General features: G+C 37.6%; 1 protein-coding gene across 1 annotated transcript in view; it reads left to right on the top strand.

Annotated features, from left to right (window-relative positions):
* The window catches only part of GPR158 (G protein-coupled receptor 158), a gene marked incomplete at both ends in the record, with an annotated part of 187,253 nt that overhangs the window by 16,579 nt on the left and 145,836 nt on the right, over positions 1 to 24,838 (top strand). The window lies entirely within an intron of this gene.

Genomic DNA, 24,838 nt, shown 5'->3' with positions numbered 1-24,838 from the left:
AAACTTTAAAACAAAATACATTTTGATTTTTCTTTTAATTCTGCCATGTAAAGGTGATTTCCAAGGCACCCATTTGTTTTCTGTGAGAGTAAGCACCTTGTGCACTTTTGTGCTTTTGGAAAGGACAATTAAAATGTGGGGAAAGTTGACGTTTGTCTACCAGAAGTTGGGAGATGTTTGCCTAATTTGCTGTAAAATGCCAATTTATCAAAGCCAAGTCTAAATTTAGGAAAACAGTTGGTTTTGATGAATTCAGCTGATAACATATTTGAGCAAGAAGAACTCAGAATTTTTGTAAACTTTTTTTTTGTATTTTTACTTTGATTTTTTTTTCTTGAAATGAGAAATGAAGTCTTTTATCAAAGACTGATTTATGACTAAATATTTCTGCATGTGGAAAAATGTTTTTCTTTGTCAAGTACTTTTTGACTTCTGAATTTGAGGGAATACTTTTTAAATAGCTCATGTTTCTTCCTGGAAGAAAATATTGTTTCCCATGTGATCTGGTAAAGCTTGTTTTTTAATATATTCTAGTTATCCCAAATGTGATTATATACTTTGACAAGTGCTCCTCCTTCTCCTAATGTCTTATGAGCAAAATATTTCAGCAGAGGGGTGGGATTGTAAGTTGTGTTTCTGCAGCCAAGAATAAAAGGGAAAAAAACCCAGTCTTAGGTCTCTTGTGGTTTAGCCCCAGTTGGCAACTAAGTACCATGCAGTCATTCACTCATTTCTCCTGCCCTCACTGCCATGGGGAGGAGAACTGGGGGAAGAAGATAAAACTGGTTGGTTGAGATAAGAACAGTTTAATAATGGAAACAAAATAAAATATAATAACAATGACAATAAAATATACTATTACTAAAATGATGGAGAAATAAAAAAGGAAAATGAAACCCAAGAACAACCAGTGATGCACAATACCACCTGCTGATCGATGCCTGTCCTGTTCCCCACCACAAGTGACCCCTCCTGCCCAGCTCTTCCCAGCTTATATACTGAGCATGATGTTTCATGTTGTGGAATATCCCTTTGGCTGGCTCAGGTCAGCTGTCCTGGCTCTGCTTGCTTCTTGTGCACCTCCTCAGTGGCAGAGCATGGGAAACTGAAAAGTCCTTGACTTAATGTAAGCATTGCTTGACACACTGATGTTTTGGCTGTTGCTGTCAACGTTACTCTCATAGAGAATCCAAAACACACCACTGTACCAGCAACTGAGAAGAAACTACCACAGCTGAACCCAGGAGAAGTTCCCACGTGCTGCTTTTCATACTTGTTCCTTTGGAATCCACTGTGTAGAATAGGGATAACTTATATAGTTGTGCAACAATGTTTTCCACACAGTTTTGCTTATAAATGCTAATGAAATCATATTTCCTGTGCTCTCTTTTACATACCTAGGAGCAGTTAAAAAAACACCTGCTGATGGTGGAGTGCTCTGCCCCCATTTACAAAGTCTGTCTCTAGCAGAGTAGGAAGAGAATGGAGATCTCTGGATTTCCAGTTCTTGTTAAGTTAGACCTTCCTTGCTTGCTTTAGTTTTGTTAGGTGACTTGAGTGTGCACTGCAGCATAGACTTTGTGCAGACTGTTTGGTAAGTCTTTGCCATAGTGAATTTCTGATTTGGCTCTGAAAGTGTTTACTGCATAGCCCATACCATGTGGCCAGGCTACCAATACCATTAAACCAAAGGCATAAAGATCAATATTTCAGAATATTCAAATACTTCAGAAATACAACTCCCTTCTTCCCTAATGCTTGAAAACATAGAGAGTGACTTAATGAAAGAATAAGAGGAGAAAACCAAAGTAACGGATTAATCAAAATGCTTCTTTGTTTTATATTTCAGTAAATTTTATAGTGGCTAAAATCTACTAGACACATAGCAGACAAATTCTCCTACTTTCTGTGCTGTTCTAAGTGTTTATTTTCTAAATAAAAAATTGGCTGAAATGAGGGAGATGGAGGTGCATTACAGCGAATGGAAACATATAGCCAGTGGTCTGTGTGTGCTAGACAGAAAAAAGGGAAGGCATGGGTGGCATCCAACTTCTACCAGAAAATTGAGACTGTTGTTGAAAGTACTGTGTTGCCTTCACATAGTCTGATGCAGCAGCACTAGGAGATGATGCTAGCTGTGACACTGAGATTTGTCTTTGGAAGGTCATCAAGAGCAACCTGATTATGATGGAATAGTTGTGCTAGTCTTTGCTTGGCAGAAAATAGTGTGTTGTTGAGTGATTTAAGAATATTATGACTCAAATAGGCAAAATGCTGAGACATACTAATCTTCCTTTTAATTACCTTCTGTCCTTTGGGTGTTCTGCCTTAGGATTGGTGGCTCTTAAATATCTTGCTTTATGTATGGTGCCCTTAAGTACAAAACAAAAACAAGCACCGAGAACTTTGGATTCCCCATTTTAATTCAACTACCAAATTCCTAGTTTGTAGTGAAATTTTTACCTAATTTCTTCTCTTTTGTGGACAGTAAGCATACATCTCTGATTTCATAGCAGCCTAGATGAACTGGAAGAACAAGAGTGCCCTCCTTTAACCTCAGGGTAACTGGACACTGCTCAGCCTAATTATGCAGGAAGTTAGGTGATACTTAACACCGGAAAGCCAAATCACAGCTATGACTAATGTCTATTTCAGTTGTGACTTTTTATCTTTTTTATCTCCTTTTTTTTTTTTTTTTTTTTTTTTTTTTTACCTTGACTCTGAAATAGGCAACAGCTTCCCCAAAAGCTATTGGGCAAGAGATATGTGTTCTCTGGGGCTGCAACAAGTATGACAGGTAATATCTGCAGAGTTAGAAATAATGAAGTTGGGTAGATCATAAAATGATGCACACAATTCTGAAATTAACAAACAGAAGAAGTGTAGTTACCCAGTAACAAATGTGAAGTAATTTCATTGTACAGTAATTTCATTGTACAATATACAGTCAAGGCTGGTTATAGGAGTAAAAAAACATGTACTTTTACCCTGTTTGAAATCCTTGAAGACTTTTATTATATTGGATTTCCTCTCCAAGAAGCTGACAGCAGCTGCTGGCACTTTTAGTAACAACTTTAGAGTCCTTGTTGAGATGCCAACAATAATGTCAAGGCTGAGGAGCGTCTGAAGAAATCAGCTGGTGTGGCCCCTTGAGCTTGGCTGAATCCTTCCAGCCAGCAGCATCAGTCTGTGAGCAGTGGCAGCAGACTCCACACTGCTCCCCCAGCCTTAATGAGCCTGCCAGCAGCTTGCAATGTGAGACTGGCTCAGCTGAGATCCCTTTGGGTTTCAACAGTATTCCACAAATGACAGCGTGCAAAAATATCTAGAGGAAATGAGGGAGGCAGAGTAAACAAGAAAGCTGCACTGCTGTCTGTATACAGTGTCTGCATATCTGTGTTTGTAGAAGGATGCATAGGCCTACTGTGTGTGTATTTATTCAGCACAAACACAAAACCATTTGAGAAGGGAAAACAAATGAGCAGTACAGCCAAAATATTTTTTCCATTGTTTAGCAAAACATTTGGGACCATCATATTTTATTATATTGCATGCAGGGTTACAAGCAACTGAACAAGGTGGGGGGGGCTGATTAAAGATAGATTTGTAATGGGGACTGAGTTGGGAGAGAGGGGGGGGAAAAAACCTAACGCTTTCCAGGTTTTTCAAGCAAATGCTTTTCAGTGCCCTTGTCAGACTGGGAAAAGGCTATTAATATGCACAGTCTGTGGGAGGGGAAGCATGGCAAGAGATTAGCATCTGAAGTTATAGCCCAGTGGGTCATATTCAGTGTCATTGATTTTGCTTATTACTTGCATGTATTTTCTGTCCTATCCATTAGGAAAAGTGCAGTCAGAATTAGAAGAATTAGAAAGGAAAGATGTTTGGTGATTCAGTCTGAGTGAATGGGTTTATGGACTATAGTTAGATTCTAATTTGGAAATAATAATCATTCTTGAAGTTACAGATTGCATCCAAGATAGGACAAGAGAAGTACCCAACCAGAGCAGAGAGCATTGTCTTAAAACATCTTTAGTGATAGAAAACAAATTCTAAATGCTGTATCAATTCCTGGGCTGAAGGGGAAATCTAAGGCAGAAAGGGCAGTGGCTCATTTCAGTATGCAGGTAAAGGAAACATAGCCAGCACTTCTTGGATTCAGAAGCAGACAGGTGTATCTGTTCTCTCCAAGAGCTCAGGGTATTTGAAGAGCTTGCAGTAGACACAAAGGACATTTTGGATGCTATTTTCAAAATAACTTTGCATCATCTGCATTCATGGGAAAAGTCCCCTTATGACAGTAAACCAAATCTAATCTGGCACTCCCCCAGACACTGTTACATAAAATAAGGTAGAGGTTTGTCAGAGTTCTCAGTGATAAACAAGGTGCTGTGGAAACCAACTTTCAGTTTAAGGAAAAGCCAGGTTGCTTAGCTACAGCATCTTTGCTTCTAAGACTAAAAATTTAAATGAGTCTGTTTTGCAGGAGCTAATCTTGGTTATCAATGTTTTCTTCAAGAAGAAAACCTTTGCAAAAATTCCTTTCATCCTAGTTAGCGGTCTTAACTTGAGCATTTAAGTTCATCTGGGTCAATTCTATTTGCTTCCGGTTTTCCCTCCTCCAGACTTAAAACATGAAAAGGGGTAGATGGTTGGCTGAATGATGTTGTCTGTCAAATTAAAATAGCAGGGAGATACTTGTTTTTTCTTGCATATGACAGATGATGGTAGCATTGCATCCATTCCCAGTTCTTTCAGGTCTATGGCTGCAGTTTTTGGATCTTTCTCTGCTGAGTAGAGCATCCTGTTAGGCAATGCTGATTAGTTGAACTGGTGCTTCTTCCCATTGTGTTTGGGAAGGGAAGTGGTGAGGCCCAGAAGTTTAGTTGGCTGGTGGAACATGGCATAATATACCTGGTGGGAGCAGAGGGAGGTTGCAGAGAGGGGAATGGGAAAGAGCTCTTTCCAGGAGAGAGATTGAGAAACTGAGGCTGGAGCAAGAGAAGGAAGATCAGGGTGTATTGGGAGGCACAGAAAACCTTGAAGTGAGGAGCCTGGGGACTGTAACCAGGCAGCCCCATTCTCATGACAGACTGGCTGTGAATTCCCTTTCCCACATGTGAAGTGGCAGAAGCTGTATCAAATCCAGGCATAAACAGAGCACGGCTTCATTCATTCATTCCTGTTTTGACACTGACCATGCTGTAATCAAACCTCTCCTGATGGGAGAGAGTTTTTAAAGTTCTTGCCAGGAGTTCCAGAGACAAACGGGACTCTCAGCCTTTGCTGCTTCTTGATAGTTGTTTATTAAGTCTTATCAGAGAAAAAGAGTCACTAGCATGATCCAGACATAGCACAAAGCAGGGAATACAGGAGAAAGCTGAATTATCAAGATTACATGGCCTTTTTAAAGATAAATTAGCCAATGGTTACTAAAAATGTACATTATCTTTACTTTTCTATCAATTATTTAATAACACAGCCAGGAACTGCAGAATTCTTTGTCCAATCATCCCAAACTACTTTTACTGCAGAATATGGAGGAGTAGAAGAAGGTTTGGAGAACAACAATAATCCATTTTGATGTTTTTTGCTTTTATCTGTTTGCTACATTAACAAACCCAAAACCTCTAAATTTTTCACCCTGTGACAATCTTACATAGTAGTCTGTCACCTAACTTACACTAGTACAGTTTCTAGTTCTTTTCTAATAGTAGGCAGGTTTTCCCACAGACAGAGGTCAAAAGCTGTGTTGTTCAGGGGAGTGAAACCCCTCAAAACAGGCAGAGACATATTCTCTGCACTCTGGGTTCCCACACCATTTCTTATCACTACATTCAGAGGACTGTACAGTATCTGAAAAATGCCTCTAGTAGCATTAAGCACAATTAGATATATGCAATCAGATAAATACACAGCATTTTGATTTCAAAGCATCTGGTCTGGCCCATTCTGTGAGGGATCTGACAGGCTTATCTTGGAAGGTGCCAAGAACTCCCATATCATGTGAGGTAATATAAATACTATTACCCCCATCTTCTAGCTTACCCACAGACAAAATTATTATCTCTAAACTGATAGACTGGAATTGAGCAGTGATTGCCGGGTGTGTGAATTACCTTTTCCACAGTTTGATTTCTGCAGAAAGGTGTGCCAAGCATATGAGCTGAGAGTCCTGATGTGCTCCAGCCAGGGCTCAGGCTGGATCATCTTCAGAATGGGATTTTGGAGTGCCTCACAGCATGTACTCACACCATGCTTCAGATACTTCCAGCAAGACTTAAGCAACCTGATATATTTTTGAAACCTGCATCTGATGAGCTTCGTAGTTTTCTTAGTGATCTTGACTTGTGGTAGAATTTTGGTCAAAAACGAAGTCACCCAAACTCCTCTTAGATAAACACACTGTTGCTACACTTGCTGGCATTGCAAAGGACTCAGCTTCCTATGAACTGTGCAGACTGTTCTTGAGTGACACAGTTAACTATCAGTTTACTGCAGACAGTTTTCCTCATTGTTAAAACAGGAAAATTCTGCTCATGCATACATACTGCAGTTGATTTTTTTCTTGGGAAAAAACCTGGGTTTTTTCAAGACTTGAGAAACAGTTAACCAATAGAAAAAACTTATTGCCTACCTTACTTAAAAAAAGCTTTTATCAACTGTAGCAACTGTTTTTCCTGCTTTTTTAATACTTCATGATATGTACATAAGAGGCAAGTTTAATTTAATCTAGAGAAGAAAGTTCATTCTTTTCTCTATAATAAATTAAAATTAGCTTGGAAACATATTAAAGATCTTGTGATGAAAAACTGGAGACAATTGCTGCTGAATCTTTATATTCAAAACAATGTACTGAATCATAGTTATAATCTTAATGGAAAAAACCTAATTTAGATTTATTTTTAAGCTCAATTTTATAGCACTAGACATTCAAATACGGTCATTTTTGTTGGTGGCTTCTGGTAGGAGGTAAATGTTCTTTGGAAATGAAAAATGACTGCTTTTGGGTTATCTATGTTTTTTTTAAAATCTCAGTAATTCATATGATTTTTTTCTTCTGGTTTGCATTTGCCAGTACTGATGGCTATCAGGGACTGGTCTCCTGGAAATTTCTTAGTCTTTACTAACCTACTTAGCATCATCTTTTGTGTTTCTTTAATACTTTCCTGCCCTTTCCTGTTTGAGATCGTGAATGTACTAAGCATCAGTACCAACATGGGAATGATGGTACATTTGAATTTTGGTCTTCAGCTTTTTGAGTATTACTGCCTTTCTGTGTTTTGGCTATTCCATAAGCCATTGCTGAGCTTCATCCTACTGCATTTCTGTATCTTTATTCATCTCCTATAAAGGTTTTATTCTTTCTGTCAATGAAAAGAAAAACACTTCTTCCCAACATCTTATGCGGATAAACTTCTTGAGATAAATAAGATATTTATTGTCTTTGATTATTGGTGAGCGAAAGTAGATACTGCTTAGAGGCCAATCAGACAATTTAATATTTGTTATACTGAGCTGTTTATTTCTTGGTGCAGGATCAGAATCGCTCTGAAGTTAAATTTGGTCCCCAGATTTACCATAATTATTCTCAAGGCAACCAGTTTTCATTTACTTTCGTGAAAGAAGTAGTATGATTTGCTTACTAAGCTCTACTTTTTTTTGTCAGAATGTAATAGCTACTATTTTTCACCACCAATCCCATCTAAACATTCTAATGATTTTTTGTCTTTCAAATACAGTTGGCTAGGGGAAAAAAGTATTCCTGAAGTGGTATAACCATGCATTCTAATTTAAGCAAAGTGAGTCCCATATCTTTCATCTTAACCAGTTATAGTCTTACCATTACATTTTAAAATAAAACTAACTACATTGGCTTGACCTGAGAAACAAATTGAACTTTCTCTATAGCTAATAAATTGAAATATTTGCAACCCTCAAATATTTTTGTATGTTTTATAGTAATGTTTATTTACAGCTAACCTGTTTGTGAACATCATATAAATGCATGTGTTTGAATGTCTATCTATACCTGTACTTGGAGCTGTGAAGTGCTTGGTCCTTTGCACAGAAGCATTCTGCCAGAGCAGCTTTGTGCTGAGATGTTACAGAGGCTGGGGGGATACTGGTCCTTGTCTTGCACCTCACCCCATGCACCAGGACAGGCTGTAGGGCTGAGCAGCTCGGAAGCAGCTTTATGAAAAAGTCTCAGGGGGTCCTGGCAGGACACTACGTTGACCATGAACCAGCAGTGTGCTCTTGAGGCCAACAGCCTCAGGGGCTGCATTAGGCAGAGCTTTGCCAGCTGGTCAAGGCCTCCTCTGCAGGGCTGTGTCCACTTCTGGGCTCCTCAGTTCATGAGACCTGGATGCTCTGCAGGGGGGCCACCACAATCATGAAGTGTTTGGAGCATCTGTTGAATGAGGAGAGGCTGACCAAGCTGGGACTGTACAGCCTGGAGAAGAGAAAGTTTTGGGGATTTTCTCTGTGTGTAAATACCTGATGGAAAGGTGTAAAGGAGGTAGACAGACTCTTCTCAGGGGTAGTCAGTGACAGAGCAAGATGTAGTGCTTCAGACTGAAGCAATATAAAACCCCCATTTTTTGATTACACTGTGAGAGTAGTCAGGCACCAGAACAGGTTGTCCACAGTTGAGATGGAGTGTCCACCACTGGTGATGTTCAGAACCTGGATATATGTGGCCTTGGGCAACTTGGTTTAGCTGAGCCTGCTCTGAGTAGAGCTTGGGACTGGCTGGTTTTCAGAGGTGCCTTCCAGGCTCAGCTGCTCTGTGATTCTCTGGTCAGCTGCTCTTTCATTCTTTGCATGATTCAGTTTTCCTGTCTGATTTATGTCCAGAAAATATGGCATCCCTTTTGAGCTTTGCATTTCTGCACTGCTTTATTTATACTTATGTCAAAACTCTCTTCCATGGCCAACTGCTTTTGCTCATCACTTTTTTCTTTTAAACTTCTAATAAGTGTGTGAAGATGTGTGTGTAAGTTTCTTGAGAAGTCTTTTGCTTTAGACACTTCTTCTAGAACAAGTTCAACACTTTCCTTCTACTACAATAGAAGAAAGGGAGTCAGTATATCCAGATTCTTGGTTTTTTTTAAGATGATAGCTGTAACCATCTCAACTTACTTGCTTTCAGAACTTCTAGGAAAGTTGATTTAGTAGAGAAAACACTAAATTTTGAATTGTACTGGCTTCCTACTTGCACAAGGTTTGAAACACCTTTATCCCTTCATATATATTATCTAAGTATCTAATGGTTAAATCTTTGAGTGGAGAAAAGATCTAAAATACAGATTTGGTGATGCATTTAATTGGATGACAAATGCTGCATTATAAAATGTGAGTTTTCCAAATAAACTACAATGTATCGAATACTGTCATAGAGTTAGAGAATTGCTAGGGATTTTTAGTAAATTGTTATGGGCTCTTTTGAAATTAAGACACTTTGATACTCGTTTTCATCCTAAAATGCAGTGAAGGAACACCAGCAGTGCAATTTCCTGAATTAACATGTTTAAAAAGTGTTAATTTTGAAATATGAAAACATGCACTTCAGGTAGATTCTTTAGGAAATTGTATAATTTGAAAGACTGATAAAACTTGATCAAAAATTGTGATTAAATTAATGTCTTAATCCTTTCTTATGGGCATAAAGTGAAAAAAAGACACTTTGAGAGTGTCCTGTTGTATGGTAACAGCAGAAGGCTTTGTGATACATTTTGAGCATTTCTAGAAACCTATCTAAACATCAAAGCCACACCAAATGCATGTCTTTTTTTTCCCTCTTGAAAAGTTTAGAAACTTTTGATACCATTTGTCCAGTTCTATTGCTAATCATATCTATCTTATGCTGTTGGATATTCATTGGGTTATTTCAGTTCAGCTGAAGCAGCTTGTCTCTCTTCCAAGAAAGGAAGTCAAATAAAGCAGCACTCTAGAACTTGTGAACTTTTACCAGACGTGATGAAACATCATTACCTTCCAATATGTACAAGACATGGCACAAATTGGTTTTAAGCATGTGAGAGCAAATGTTTGCCCTGTAGAGCTTAAACTCCATAATTAATATTGTTCCACTGCCCTTCAAAGTAAATACTGCATGACACTGGCTGAAGAGGCATTTCTTGGTAGCTTAGGTATACAGAATTTTTGTATGAATAATTAATATATGATGCTTGTTTGAAATAAATGTCTAAATAAAATGCTGCCATCATCCTGATATGAATATTCTGGAATATTTTTGTGAAAGACTGGGTAGTAGAATAAACTTCTTGGTAGTAGAATAAACTTTAATTTTTAAATTTGAGTTTTCTTTCAGGATACAACTCCATAATGATGATTGCTTTCTAAGGGACCATTTTATTGCTACACAGAGTGTGAACTATAAAAAGCAAATTCTCATGAAATATTATTCAGTAAGCTACTTAAGGAAGAAATATTTTTGCATGTTTAATGCACATTTCAGTTATGTTTCATATCCATAGGTGATTGAGAGTTGCTTTTAATTATGCATAAGAAGATTATTCTAACTGCTTTCTAACATTGTTTAAAAAAATGGTACATTATAGCAGTCATTTTTGTTACAAGTGTAACCTAACATATTTTCTTTGGTGATTACATGATTATATGGAGAGATATTTTGCATCTTTGTCATTGTGTTATACTGCAGCACGTTTAAGTGTTTCCCCTATTTGTGTGTCTTTGTAACACTGCCAAATGGTGAAAATGTTGAAATACATGTAATAGAGATGCATCAACTTTGAAGTCTACTTCTCACTGAATTTTCCGTAGGCTTTACGTTAATTCTGTGTTTGAATTTGTACGTGTGAACACGAGAAATGACTGCCATGTGTCACAGATGTGGGAAAGAAAGGGAAGCTGGTGTGTATGGAAAGCACTGAGTATGTCACTGGGACCCTGGGGCCACAGCAGCTGTCCCCATAAACTGGGGCTACAACCTTGAAAGTCCTATCAAGGAAAGAGTGATGGAAGAAGAGGACGGCTTAAAAAGCATGAATTCTATATTCAGCTGTATACTTACCTTTTTAGTAAGAGTCACATAAAATAATACCATTGTTGCCATTAACTTATTATAATGAAAGAATACCTCACTTGTCCATTGTAAGCATCAAGCATTTGACTGTGCTCTTGCTCCACTCCATTTGTTTTCTCCAAAGATATAAACACTGTTACAAAGAACAGTCCTTGTGTTTTGTGAGGGTTTTTTTTCCATATTATTTCTTGCCTTAAGTCCCAAATAATTTTGGGTTGCAAGTGTGAGAATGTTTGTAATTATCCATTCAGACCATCCATAGCTGTGTGAGTTTATAGAAATAGCTTTACCTTAGGAATTGGTCTTCCAGTCTGTAGCATGCAGGCATTTCTCACTAATGTCATTTGAATCCTTGTTTGGTCCTGAAGAACAGAGGCAGTGTAACCTGTGATCTTGGCAGAGAGGAGTGGAGCTGCTGACCTGTTGTGTTGGCCCTCAGAGCTCCAGTTGTGCTCTGTTCTGAGACCAGCATTTTTGAGGGCATCCTCTGTAGAGAGACATTTTAGATCCTGGAGGGAGAATGAAGGCAGGTGGGATATGTTCTTCCCTCCATTCAGGGGGTCATTCTCTCTATCACGTTTCCAGGTACTATTGATCTTTATGTTCAATTTAACCATCAGTACAAGCAACACACTCTTAGTAAACACAGTCCTGTGGACATGATCCAAATTGTTAACATCAGTCTGGTTTCTGGCAGGCATTCATTCTGACTTCTGGAGTACCTTTGTGCAGGTTAAAAGAGGTCTTTTTCTGCTTTTTCTTTTTGAAATGATGTTACCAATAATTATTTTTGCCTTTTGATACAATGTCATAATTGAGACAATCAGGCCCTTTTTTTTTTACCTTCTCCCCCTACCAAATCCCATACCACATGTTGTCTTTTTGGAAAAAAAACAACCCCAAACAACTGCATAAATTTTTCTTAAGTATGCAGTCTTATTTTAGATTGGAGTCTCTACTTAGCTTAGCCTCAGGTTTAGATTGTGTTCCTTGTTTTGGGAAGTACGCAGATGTAAATACTAACCTGTGTGCAACTCTGCCTTAAATCTGGTTTTGCTATTCTCCTCTCTGGATTGACTGAAAGGCTTTAGAGTCACAGCCTATTATTTATTTTGCCCTGATGACTGTCAGTGCAAATATCCTGATGCTGGGGATATTTGCATTGTTAACCAGGAAAATCAAGTACAAATATGACCCAACTGCTTTTCTGCCTGGTGTTTAAATGCAGACTAGATACCTTCCTGGAAAACCCTTATTGGCCATTCCCATGCCATTGGGATCCAGACAGAGATGTTTTATTTGAATTCATGTGGTCTGTTATTGTAGGTGGTCAGATTATATCATCTAATACTTGCTTTTGTCTTAAAATATACTGTAAAGTCTCAGAAGTGATGAATCATTTCATCGTAGGTATCTTGGTCCTGTGCTTCTCCTGGGGAGCACCACTGGACTGGTCACATCTCTTCCTGAAAATAGTCTGTAAGAAGAAAAACAACAACTCAATTTTGGATGCCTGCCTGATACTGGCTGTTTGGCTTTTACAGAGGAAATGCTACAGACACGAACTGAGTGCATTTTCTTCAGGACAGATAAACACCTCAGCTTTTTAAAAGCAGCTTGCAGAGTTTGCTCATTCACCTCAAATCACCGTGGCCATCTGTAAGGAAAAAGTTCTGAGTCAGAACTGTGAACTTAGACTAAATTTTTTTTTTTTTGCTATTTTTCTCTACTTGTATGAAGTAGGTTCTCCCTTAAAATGCTATTAGCACTGATCTTGTGAGAGTTGACTCAAGAAACTGTGCTCTGACTGGCAGGAAAAGGTTATGTATTGGAGGGTTAGTGCATTGTCAAAACACCTAAAGATATTTAATTGCTTCAAAAGTGACTGCCAAGTAGAACCTCATTTTTAGCTTACTGTCCTTATACAAGAACTAAGTTAATGGCATAGCTTTCATGGACAGAGGCTGACAGTAATTCAACTAATGCTAACAGTAGTTGAATGTATTCATGAATATTTTCAATGAAGTCATGAGAGAGAGCAGTTACTTTCCAAGCTTCCTATCCCTTTTCCTGGACTTGAATACAGTCTACTTGATTACCTCTTCTAGTCTGATTTACAATTGTTTTTAGGAACATTTACTTCCGTGACAATAAACGTGTGTGTGTTCCTTATTTCTGTGATGTACAGCCCATCACACTTTTTCCCAGTAAAAGTGGACTTTTTAGGCAAGCATTCTTAACATTTGTTTTCACAGCTTCATAGAACTAGAGCAACTCTGGCACATGGTGTCACACTACAAAATATATTCTCTTTATCATTTTGCTTGAAGAAACAGTGGCAGGGGCTCTTCCTGTGAAGATTAGATTGTGTCTCAACATTCAGGACCATCAGAACTGAAATCTCGATTAATGGCATTCTGACAGAGACAAACAATTCTTTGGGAGAAAGAGAAGTAGATAAAACCACTATTTTGAAGGAGTGCTGAAAAAAAAATGCTCATTTTTGAATGTACATTGAAAGGACTGATGCCCAGTTTGTCGATACACCCAAGCAAATTCTGATGGAGAAGCCACATGCTATTGCTTTGTACAACACAGCTCAGCATCTTCTAGGTCACAATGAGAAGATCCTTTCTTAGGGAAAAAACCCCTAGAACTTAAAATTTACAACAGTAAGTAAAAGGTGCTTTCATGTATAAGAAGTAATGAGGGAAAGAGATCAGCAGGGTTCTTAGAGGAAAAAAAAATTAGTATAATGAAAGATAAATAACAGGAGCCTCTTACTTCTAGATGAAATTATTTTAGAGAGCCTAGTGACAATATTAACTAAATAAATCAGATGGGAAAAAAGCCATTTTATTAAGTTTCAAATATGTAAACTGAGAAAAATGCAGTCCTAGTAATGTAATTGTTTTTATTAAGATAAGCGAACCACTTTTATTCAGTAGAGCACTCTGTAGAAAGCTATTATATGCAAGTTAAAACTAACTTATGTTTTAGACTCAAAATTTAGACTTGTATATAAATTTCTATCAGGCAGTATTTTTCTATTGGTAAATCCCTGGGTTTAATGGTAATTTTAGATTAGCTAGAATGAAAGTACTGCTGAAATAGTTCTGTAATAAGACTTTTTTTACCCAATAAATATAGTTCTGCCATTACAGGAGACAAGGATTCATAAGCAATTTTCAGATGAAGCACAGAAATTGAGATGGTGATGAGTACCTGTAAAGTTAGTTTGTCCACATGTGATCTCAGGGTTCTCAACTATACCATGTGCCCACACCCCAAAAACCTACATGAGAGCCACTGTAACAATCTGGGCAGGCCAGGCAGCCCTGCTCAGCTGCTGGACCAAACCTTCTGAGTTCTATACTGACCTTAAGCACTGTTTGAAGGACCACAGAAATCTGACAACTAATAACTTAGGTTTTGGGATGAAATGAGGGAAAAAAATATGCTATGGTTGAAGAGTTATGTCTTGGTTTACGTCTTTGTCACTGATGTTTGGCTGTAATTTTTTATGGCAGTGGAGTGGCTTCAGTTGAGAAGCAGAAAATTCCTTTCCTACTGCAGAATATCCTAGCAGAAAATTACTGCAGAGGAGCCACAGAGGAAGTGTGTCTTTTGGTTTTGAGGTGAATGTCATCCTTTCAAGGGTATTTTAAAATATTAAAAAAGAAATAAAAAAAGGTGTGTGTGTGGGGGGGGTGTGCAGGTGTGTGCAGCTCTAGTACTGTGTGTACCTGCACAGGTATGGCTATTACATGCAGAGTCAACAGAAGCTGGTCTGGGCAGGTGTTTAGTTTTTCCTCATTGGAGAGTGCTGCCCTTGACTTCAGTTTAGGACTGAACTTTTCATTACAGAACTTTGCTGCTCAAATGACTGAACATTATCAAACAGCCTTTGAATTCGTAAAGTAGTGACAAAGACATTTGAAAGCATGTAGAAGTTTCCAGAGCTTTCTAAAATGCTTATTTGGAGAGAAATTACTGTATTAAAAGTTCACAAAAGTATGTGTTGTTTATGGGTAAAAAGACCATGAACCCATTAAAATAACCTCTCTGAAATACCTTTGTGCTTCCTTCCCCTTTGCAAATTCTCTCTTGCCATCTGAGCATAAATGGACACTTATCTGCCATCTCCTCATGAGTGCTTGAGCTTCACTCATTAAATCAGGCAGAGGTGTCCAGTCATTGGTATCAAGGGGGCAAAATCACCTGCGCTATTTTACAGGTGTACCTAAAATGGCTGGAAGTTCATTAGTATTCTATAGCATCCTATGGCGTTTCAAAGGACAGGAGTTCCTGAGGACTTTTTTGAAGAAGGTGGGAAAACCATTATGTTTTGGTTTTGCTCTGCCTGAGAAGTCAAAGTAGATCAAATAACTCCATTATGCAAACTAGTAACAGATGCATTATTCATCTCTGTCGCTCCCAGTTCATGCATTTTGTATATGATCTATTTCCTTCCATTTAATGAAGAAGATAAAACCCCTGAAGTAGCTCTTTTTTTCTTCTTTTTTTCCCCCCTTTGTATTTTAAGTGTTCTTGCTGGTGCTGTCTGGTAAAAAGTCAAATCAGGGTCAGGGTGTCCAGTTTGCCCAAAGTGAAAAGGCTGGACCTACTTTTAATTCAGGACTTCAGCAGTGGACACAAATCTTGAGATTTGTTTTACTGCTGCAGTTGGTAATGGATACATAATTGCATACCTGAATGGAATGAGAAACACTTGATTTGAGAATCAGGCATTCTAAGAAAGAACCCAACTGAACTGTGTGGCAGGGAGCATCTTTCTGCTTGTTTCACATTTCACTCTTACCTTGACAGGAGGAATTATAGAATACTGGAAGATTAATACTGATAGGCTGACAAAGGGTTATGTTTTCCCCTTGCTTACACAGGGTTTACTTGAATGTGACTGCACAGATTCCAAGGAATTGCTTCTGAGTTAGACTGAATTAATCACCAAGCCTTGTGTTCCTGAGCAATTTCACCCTAAGGCATTGGTCTAGCAACTGGCATGTGTAAGGTGTTTAGTTTCCCCAAAAGTCTCACAGCGTGACTCAGAGGTTTTTAACATTATTGCTCCTTCCCTTCTTTGCTGTTTTTTATTTGTGCCTACTACCTAATTTCTGTTGTCGTGATATTTTGCATATTTTCTACGCTCTAGCTTCTACCCATCCGAACTCAAGATCTCAAAATTAATGTTCTCTGGCTTCTTTATATGAGACAAAATCAGGTTTATGTTTGTCCAGCTATGTTAGTGTATTGTATAGATACCAAGGATCTAATTCAGAAATAAGAATTAAATTCATTTCTCTACCTGAAACTAAATTACTTTAAGGAGGAGCATCTTTCTCTGAGGTTTTGTGTGTGTTACTGCTAAAATTAGGGGGAAGGATTTCCTGAACTTTCTTTGCACCCAGGTCTGCTGCAGGACCAAACTTACGAATAATTTGAACAATACAGTACTGTTTAACATTGAGTATTAACTGCAGGTATGTATCTTAACAATTTCCAGTCCAGTGTTTTAATGTCCCAGGTGTTGTTTTGAACTTGCTTTTCCCAAGTATTTTTATGCACTTTGCCTACAGTATTTGTCAATTAATCAGTAGGTAGCAATACCAGTAGTGAAAGGTAAGCAAACCAATACGTCCATGTAGTCTGTGAAAAGGCTACCAGGGCTTACCCTGTATGGTTGACTGTACCAAGATGGAATTTTTATTTATGAACCATTACTATAATTAAATTACTTTTTAAAAAAAATTTTCTTTTTTCGGTTTTTGTATTTCCCCCAGAAAATAAGAAAAGGAGGTCAGGAAGCATGACTATAAATACACAAACTGTTTTTGGAAGCAGAGCTCATCTCTTAGGGACTTTGAAAGTTCAGTTCCTTTGTGACAGGTGTTGAGCAGTCTAAATATTCTTTTCCTAAGAATGTAGTGAAAAATTAAGGAATTGCTTTTCTTAGGAATTTAATTACAGTTATCTGTGTTGTCTTGAGTGGCTGTAGGGTAGTTAGACCTTAATGATCTTATTTTAAAAAATCCCACAATGTTAGGAAAAAAGGCTTGAAAGCCTTGTTTCAGTATAACAGTGCAAACAACAATATGAGAATCAGCAATAAAGGAGCCAACAATTAGGATGAAGACTCTGACCTTGAATCTTTTCTCATATTGGTTCAAGGTCCTAGATCAGACCTCTTCTTCCCAGAGAAGTTGTGGATGTCCCATCTCTGGAAATGTTCAAGGCCAAGTTGAATGAGGCTCTGATCAACCTGATCTAGTGAAAGGTGTCCCTGCCTATGGCAGCAGGCTTGGAACAAGATGATCTTTAAGGTTCCTTCCAGCCCAAAGCTGTTATATGATTTCATGATCAGAAACACATTAGGAACAGGACAGAAGGACTTCAATGGTACTGAAATGCCACCTTAATTTTCAGCACAAGCTTAAGTGCATTCCTGATATGAAGTCTGGCTTGTGAGTGACCGAAGAAATGGGGTCAGCACACTGTAAACTGTGTCTTCAATCAGAAAAGTCTACAAGAGCATCTCTTTGGATTTGTGGGTTACCCGTCCTTGTACTGAATTTTTTATATGCCTCCAGGAGGAGACTTGTAATACTGAAAAGGATTGTTTGATAAGCAAAGGTATTTTCACATTTTAATAAGGATATAAGTGACAAAAGTTGACATAAGTGACATAAGACAACTTTCATTTGCCTGGCTCAGTTAGCAGCAGTACCAAAAAAAGATAGGTAGCACAAAATTTGGAGCAGTTTACACAAATTTAAACAGCTCTTTATGCTGCCTGGTGAGGTACAGGCAGGTGAGTTGTTCCTGGTCGTGCTGAAGACGTGATTTCCTGAGTATTGCATAAATACATGCAGGACACCACACCTCATAAGTAATGTCCAAACAGTATGAACAATATCAAGAGAAAAATACCTGAGGAGAATACCACAATGGGTGGCATAGCCTTGTCTGTGGTAATCAAATGGATGTGTCAGCATTTGTCTCAGTAGTTGGACACTAAGTAATTTAATTATGTCTGGCAGACACAAAGCAAGCCATTTTTATTTGAAGACTGATCAAGGCATACAAAGTATGCTAAGAGTGCTTATATATCATCTAGTGGGCTTGGTGAGACTCTTCAGGAAAGGAAAACCATGTTTAGAGTTTGTTTCATGGTGGGAAGGGACAGTAACAGATGTTTGCGGAATTCAGAGATGGGTTGAGCCCTGTCGATTTGTTATCTACTGGGAATCTCTGCAGTCTCTCTTCTCTGGCAAAAATGATATTTTCCCTACTGAGTAAAAGTCACATTTTTTGACTTGTCAGCATTGTCACAATAGTAGAACTGATTATTAGTTTTAATAGACCAGAAAGAAATACTAGAATTTTCTTACTGATGTGGGTCACTGTCTCTACCATTGCTCAGTAAAAATGCGTACATCTTTCTATGTACACAGAAAGATGTGTATCACAGCTTTGTTGTTAGAACCATGATGAATATAAATTTAATGAAATACAGGACGATTTCCATTGCATTCTCTGAGAAAGATGCTTATTGCACTTCTCTACTTTAGTTGCACCTCAATTCACAGGCAGCTCTAATGGGTATAGTGAGGTGATATTGGAAAAAAGTGCTTTTTAATGTAAGACTTGTGGAACCTAGGAATCCTGATTTCTTTGTCACACAATATAGAGTATATTTTAAAACATCAATTTTTATTTAATTAGAAATTATTGAAAGCTATTTTCAAGCATTTTTTTTCTTTTATCCTTCTAGTCTCCCATCTTGGCAGTCTTCAGGTTTCTTAAAATACAGAAATATTTCAGGCTGAACAGTACTTTTTGCAAAGTCTGGTATTAGCTGATTCCAAGGGATTCCTTGCTGAAAAAAGAAAGAAGAATATTTACTGTGTGGTTAACACAGATAAGATCTATTGCCCTCTGCATCCACAGCTTGTTCTGATTAAGATCAGTTATCTTGCCATTGGATAAAGATTCATTTTTCATTAAGGTTTCTTAAGGGCAAGAAAAATATCTGATTTTATGTGTCTCTTTTTGGCTTCTAAAATAATTTATTTCTATCTCTTTTTTTTTTTTTTCTTAAATGAATAGTGATGCTGATTTATTTCTTAGGAGGAATGATTCTCATTGTCACCCTAGTCACAACTAGCCTTAACTATCATGAACATTAAAAGCAGACTTACATTTTTCAGTCAAAAAACTCTAAGGGATTCTGCCATCCATTTTTACGGAAGGAATAGCCATATTCCATCAGTCTGCTGTTACTTTTATTTCAGATTGTTTTTCTCTTGCTCTCAGGAAAGTTTTCATGGTTGTGTTCACTGTATTATTGTAATAGACTGGAGCTGCTCTTTCACAATCTCCTATCTTTGCAGAACACAAAGACTGTAAGTATTTCAAGGTGAAGCAAACAGAAATCAAAGGCACCAGCTGAATTACTGAGAGAATTAAAAATCATTGAGTGGTAGCAGGCAGAGGGCCTGAACAAGAAGCATTCTCATCTTATGTTACTACTGAAAGAGACTACCCCAGGCTTTTTTTGTTACATCTTTTGTGAAACAGTTCTGTGCAGTAATTTCCTGGGAAAAGAAGGCAAAAACCAAAACCCACTTCTGCAGCACAGGTTCACAGAATCACAGAATATACTGAGTTGGAGGGGACCCACAAGGATCATCGAGTCCAAATTTTCAGCAAGGAATCCCTTGGAATCAGCTAATACCAGATCTTGCAAAAAATACTGTTCAGCCTGAGATATTTCTATATTTTAAGAAACCCAAAGGCCGCCAAGATGGGAGACTGAAGGTAGAAGGATAAAAGAAAAAAAAAAAGCTTGAAAATAGCTTTCAATAATTTCTCATTAAATAAAAGGACCCAAGAGTCTCACCATGTTCCTGAGAGCGAGATCCCCTTTTGTTTTTAGATTTCAAATGGAAAATGAACTGTTTGGTGGCATGGTACATTTTTCAGCAAAAATAAGTCTCTTGTCCCGTATCTCCTTTACTATTGGCTAACTTCTGCTATAGATATTTGGTAATCAAATGAAGTCTGCCTTGTTTGTGAAAATGTGTTTCAATCTAAACTATTTAGCCTTTTTTTGTATCATGAAGTAAGTCTTCTTGTAAAACCCATTATCTGGTGTTCAGCTCATTTTTATGGGTCTTTCTCTGGATTTACTCTAGTGTACCACTGATCTGTCACAAAATGTATACACCAGGAATGGGCACACATCCCAGAATGTGCTTCACCCTGGCTGAATTCAGTCATGATGTAATATCTCTACTTCACTATTTGATATTTTTTGTGGCATTATAATCAAAGATTATGTTATCTACCAGTCTTCCAGGTGACTGCAATGTTTACTTTTTGGGTTTTTTATGTATTTTGACTTTTAAGTGCATCAAAACTTAGAAAGAAAAAAATTTAAAAATTGATTGGTATCCTTGAATGTAGCCTTTAGTAAAATAGGAAGTGGTTTTCATAAGCTCTATATGCATTGATATTTTACTTCTGCTTTTTGCTGCTCTTGAGAAATTAAAATGTGAATTACATGCAAATATTGTGTTTGGATATCTGTAACTGATACAAAAAAGTAAAAGAAATGGAAATTTGAAGTGAACTGCACTTGCAGATCCATAATGCTCCAGTATTTAGACAGGATGCTTCCCTAAGCAGGTGGGTTACTTGAACCAATTGTAATTATTTTTTTGATTGACCTGTCACTGATATGTCTGTTACACCTTGCAACACTTAAAAAGTATCACTGAAAATAGCAGATGGCATAATACCAAATGATTTTGCTTAACACCCTTCTGAGGCAATATTCAACAATATAACATGCCTAGGTATCACTTTTCCTTAAAACTTCCCAAATACATTTACTTCGGATTGAACTGGGTGTTGTCAGCTGTGATGTGTTACGCAGAGTCACTGTGCCAGTGCTTCATGCCAGGTGTATTGAAGCAAGTCTTGGATAAATTACCTGAAATCAGTGAAGTTGCCTTGATGCACTGAATTTTGAAACTTTTAAAACAGCTTTGTCAACTTAGGACTGAGAGGAACCACTGTTTTTGTATCACTTCAGTTAAAAAAAATGTCATTTGTCTCTACAGCATGTTTGTAATTACTCATTCAGTTTCAATAAGGTTTCTATAAACATACTGGGACATGGTTGAATTTCTTACAGTCATCTCTTGCCAACCACAGGAGGCAACAGGTTGTTTCAAAAGTCTGTCACTTTAACTGGAAAAAGTAATGAACTTAATTACATTTTGAGCTTATGTAACTTCAATTTCTAATAATTGAAATGACTCAGGCGCTTTTGTTGGATAAAGGCAACCAGTAATAAAAGTCTGTCTGGCAGGAAAGTATTTATGAAAATAATTGATTGTTATTTTATTTTTTAATAAATCAGATTATCATTCTCTCCCAACCTTTAACTCATTCCTGTAGCTGTTTTTGACTTCTTCATTTTATTTTTCCTTACATTTTCTGAAATTTGGATGCTAAGACAAGATGCTACCTTTTAATTATGGCTTCATGAATGCCACAATATGATATTAATGTTGTCTCTTCACTCTTGCAGTATTCCTGTCTTGATATATGTCAGCATTAACTCTGCTGACATAGCAGTCCAAAGTAATTGGTGATGATTTTTGATCACTGATTTCTAATAATTCAAAAGTCCTTCAGAGTTTCCTTTTGCTGATTTCAAGTTCAGTGGTTAGCAGATTCCTGTGACTTTTCTGAAGATCTGTACTTCAGTCATGTTCTGTGTAACTGCTTTCTCTGACTCTGTCTTTCATCTGCTTTAGCTCCTTGGTCCTTTAGGTGTAAAATTCAGATTGCACACTCTGTGAACCTCCTTAACTGGCTATGAAGTTCCTATTTTTCCTATGTGGTCTTGGTAGCACTTGTTCTTGATTATGCCTTCCTTCTAAACAGTGGTTTTCCAAGTTTGGCTCTGCATTTCCTAGTACATCAGGAGGAGTTTCTCATATATTCCTCTTTCATGAAAGCTTTTTTACATTAACTACTTATGCATTTCCTACTAGAGGAAGAAGGTGAGTGAATTTATTAATTCAAATTAGGTATCTTCAACATGTAGCTGAGTTGCCAGCCCATTTTTTGTTTAAATATCAGAAGACTTGAGTAACCCTACCCAGACTGCTGGCCCTGGATTTCTTGCTTCTAGGAGTTAATGGTTGTTGTTATTCAGAACTGAAGAATTTTGAATCATTATTTTGGGTATTTTTGCTTATAAAGGTGGGAAATGTTTGCAGATGTTTCTGTAGCAGAAGGGCAGTGTAGCCTATTGGACATAAACTCTTTTCTTTGTAGTTTCAGCAGTAGCCTGGCAGCACCAGCAACCAGGGTACAGGTGAAGCTTCATGTCTGTAGTAGCTACATGACATGTCTAGACATCCCTGTCTGGCTAGGACAGTTCTGAATGCAGAATCTCCTGGCATCCTAATGGAAATGGTCAGGATGGTTTTGTGCTGTTTCTCAGGGCATGAGATTTTCTTTCTGCAAACTACTCTCCCCAGTCTCCTCCCTCTAGCTGCAGCTGTAGGAATTTAGTGGTTTCTGGGACCTGGATGTGCAATGTAATAACTGCATTGGGTTATGGAACCTGACACAGAGCAGGTCCCTGTCACATGTACTAAGTGGCCAAAAGGAATACAGGGAAAAAATTTGCAAAAATCACAAACAGGAAAAGACAAAGCACATGTATTTAGTAACAGAAGAAATGACTTTGTATTCCTGAGGTTATTCGTTGAACACTTGAATTGCTTATAAATATTAGCTGTTGCTGCTCATTAAAAATCTTTCTTGATAAAACTGATTATTGCATGTTCTGTGGCCTTTTAAAATTGACAGCATTTAATTTTGAAGACCTACAAATTAATAAGGTCCAGCCAAATGAATGAGTCATTAAAGAGATGCAGCATCCTGTTCCTGTCTGCTCTTTAGCCATATCATCACCCTTTTCTTCTGTGTCAGAGACACCCACAGGCACTTTTTCTTCAGTCAGTAATTTGGAGCATAGAGATCACAGTAAGTGGTTGAAACTCCCATCAGCTTGTACCATTTAAGATCAGCAGTGGGAACGATTCACGGGCTGGGTAGGCCTAAATCTTTTCTAATGACTTTTCTAGATGTCTTCGCCCACACTCCAAACAGAATAGTTTGATCTCTGTTATCTTGAAGATGCTGACTGGGCTACTCTTGTCATCCAAACTAAAAGGCTTCTCTTTCTTCTCTGTAATACAGTTAAATATTTCTGAAAGGCTAACCTGGTGGGTCAAAATAAATCGTGTCATAAACATAAAGTGAAAACGATATGAAAAATGGTGAATCCTTTACAGAGCTAAGATAGTTCTTCATCCTGTGTAACTGTTAGCCTGGGAGAAGCAGATCTGCCTCTGTTAGCACAGAAAGGGTAGGTCTTTGGTCTTCAAAAGCATTCTTAGCTTTTTCAGCCACGTTCTGAGAGTTTACTCTGTTCATGTATCGTGTAATATATTTTGCTTTTAATTAGTGACCATTGCCTATGTAGAACCAGCATTTGCTGGAAAATGGATGTTTTCTGTGTCTGTATTTTTTGGTTATATCTGGAAACTTGCTCGTTGATATTTTTAGCCTTTTCTTGTCTCTCCACATTTCTAATTTTTGCTCTATTTTTTTGCTTGTGTCTGAACAGTTTTGTTATTTCCTGCTGGCTAATGGCTTCTAGTAGGAATGGCTGCTGCTGTAGTAATGGGTTTTGATAGGCACATTTCAAAACTTCAGGAGAGCAAATATGATCTACTTAGGCTGTCTCTAACGTAACAGAAGAAAGATAATTCTGTAGAACAAATTAAAGTCCTTTGGTCTTGTGAAATTTTGTTTCTGCTCTTCTGGATAAGTTTTCCTAGAACTGATGCTCTGCTATGCTGAGAACAACAAAACCACTAACTTTATTTATTAATATTCATGTCTGTGTGTTTCTCTCAACACACACAAAATCCTTAAGGGCTGATCAGAGTTCAGTGCTGACTTGACTGGCATAAAATATCTCAGTTCCTCACCCCGTACATCTTGTGGGGAAAAAGTAGTTTTCTTCTGCCTCCAGCTGTGTTATAAAAAATTGTGAATTGTCCTTCCCTGTTAATTTGCTTGGTGTCTGTCATTTTGAAAATGTCAGTAATACCTCTAGTAAAGCAAGTCTTTGCCAAGCTGGAGAGTCAGTGAAAACACTACTTGGAACATGTCTGGTATGCTAAACACCAGCAGAACCCACTGGATAATGTTTGAAAAGCAGAATGCAAAATTTGTTATCAAGCATCATTCCCAAATTTAATCAGCTACTAAAAAAGTAAACAGACAGTAATTGAAACTAAATCAAATGGGAATAAAATAAGAATGAAAAATCTAAAGTTGTTCTTGTTACAAATGTCTGGTTATTTTTATTTCCTACTTAAGCATTAAATTGAATTTCATGTTGATGAAACACACAGTGTGAGATGCTTAAGAAATGAACAGCCAAGTGAGATGGTGAGTAAAGAGGAAAAGGAAGAGATCTTGTATTCCCTGGTGAACGTATCTCTGTTGTTCTGTATTAGTAAAAAGAGCACAATTTTTTGTTAAATGGATAGAGTGTTGAAAATTATCTTGGAAATGTGCTTGATTTTGACTGAGGGCTGTCTTTAAAACAGTGGATGTGAAAAGGCATGGCTCTGTGTGTGTATATGT

Source organism: Coloeus monedula, assembly GCF_965178545.1.
Source record: "Coloeus monedula genome assembly, chromosome: 1".
Classification (NCBI taxonomy): domain Eukaryota; kingdom Metazoa; phylum Chordata; class Aves; order Passeriformes; family Corvidae; genus Coloeus; species Coloeus monedula.
Note: the sequence above shows the minus strand (reverse complement) of the source record. Positions and strands in the feature narration are given on the sequence as shown.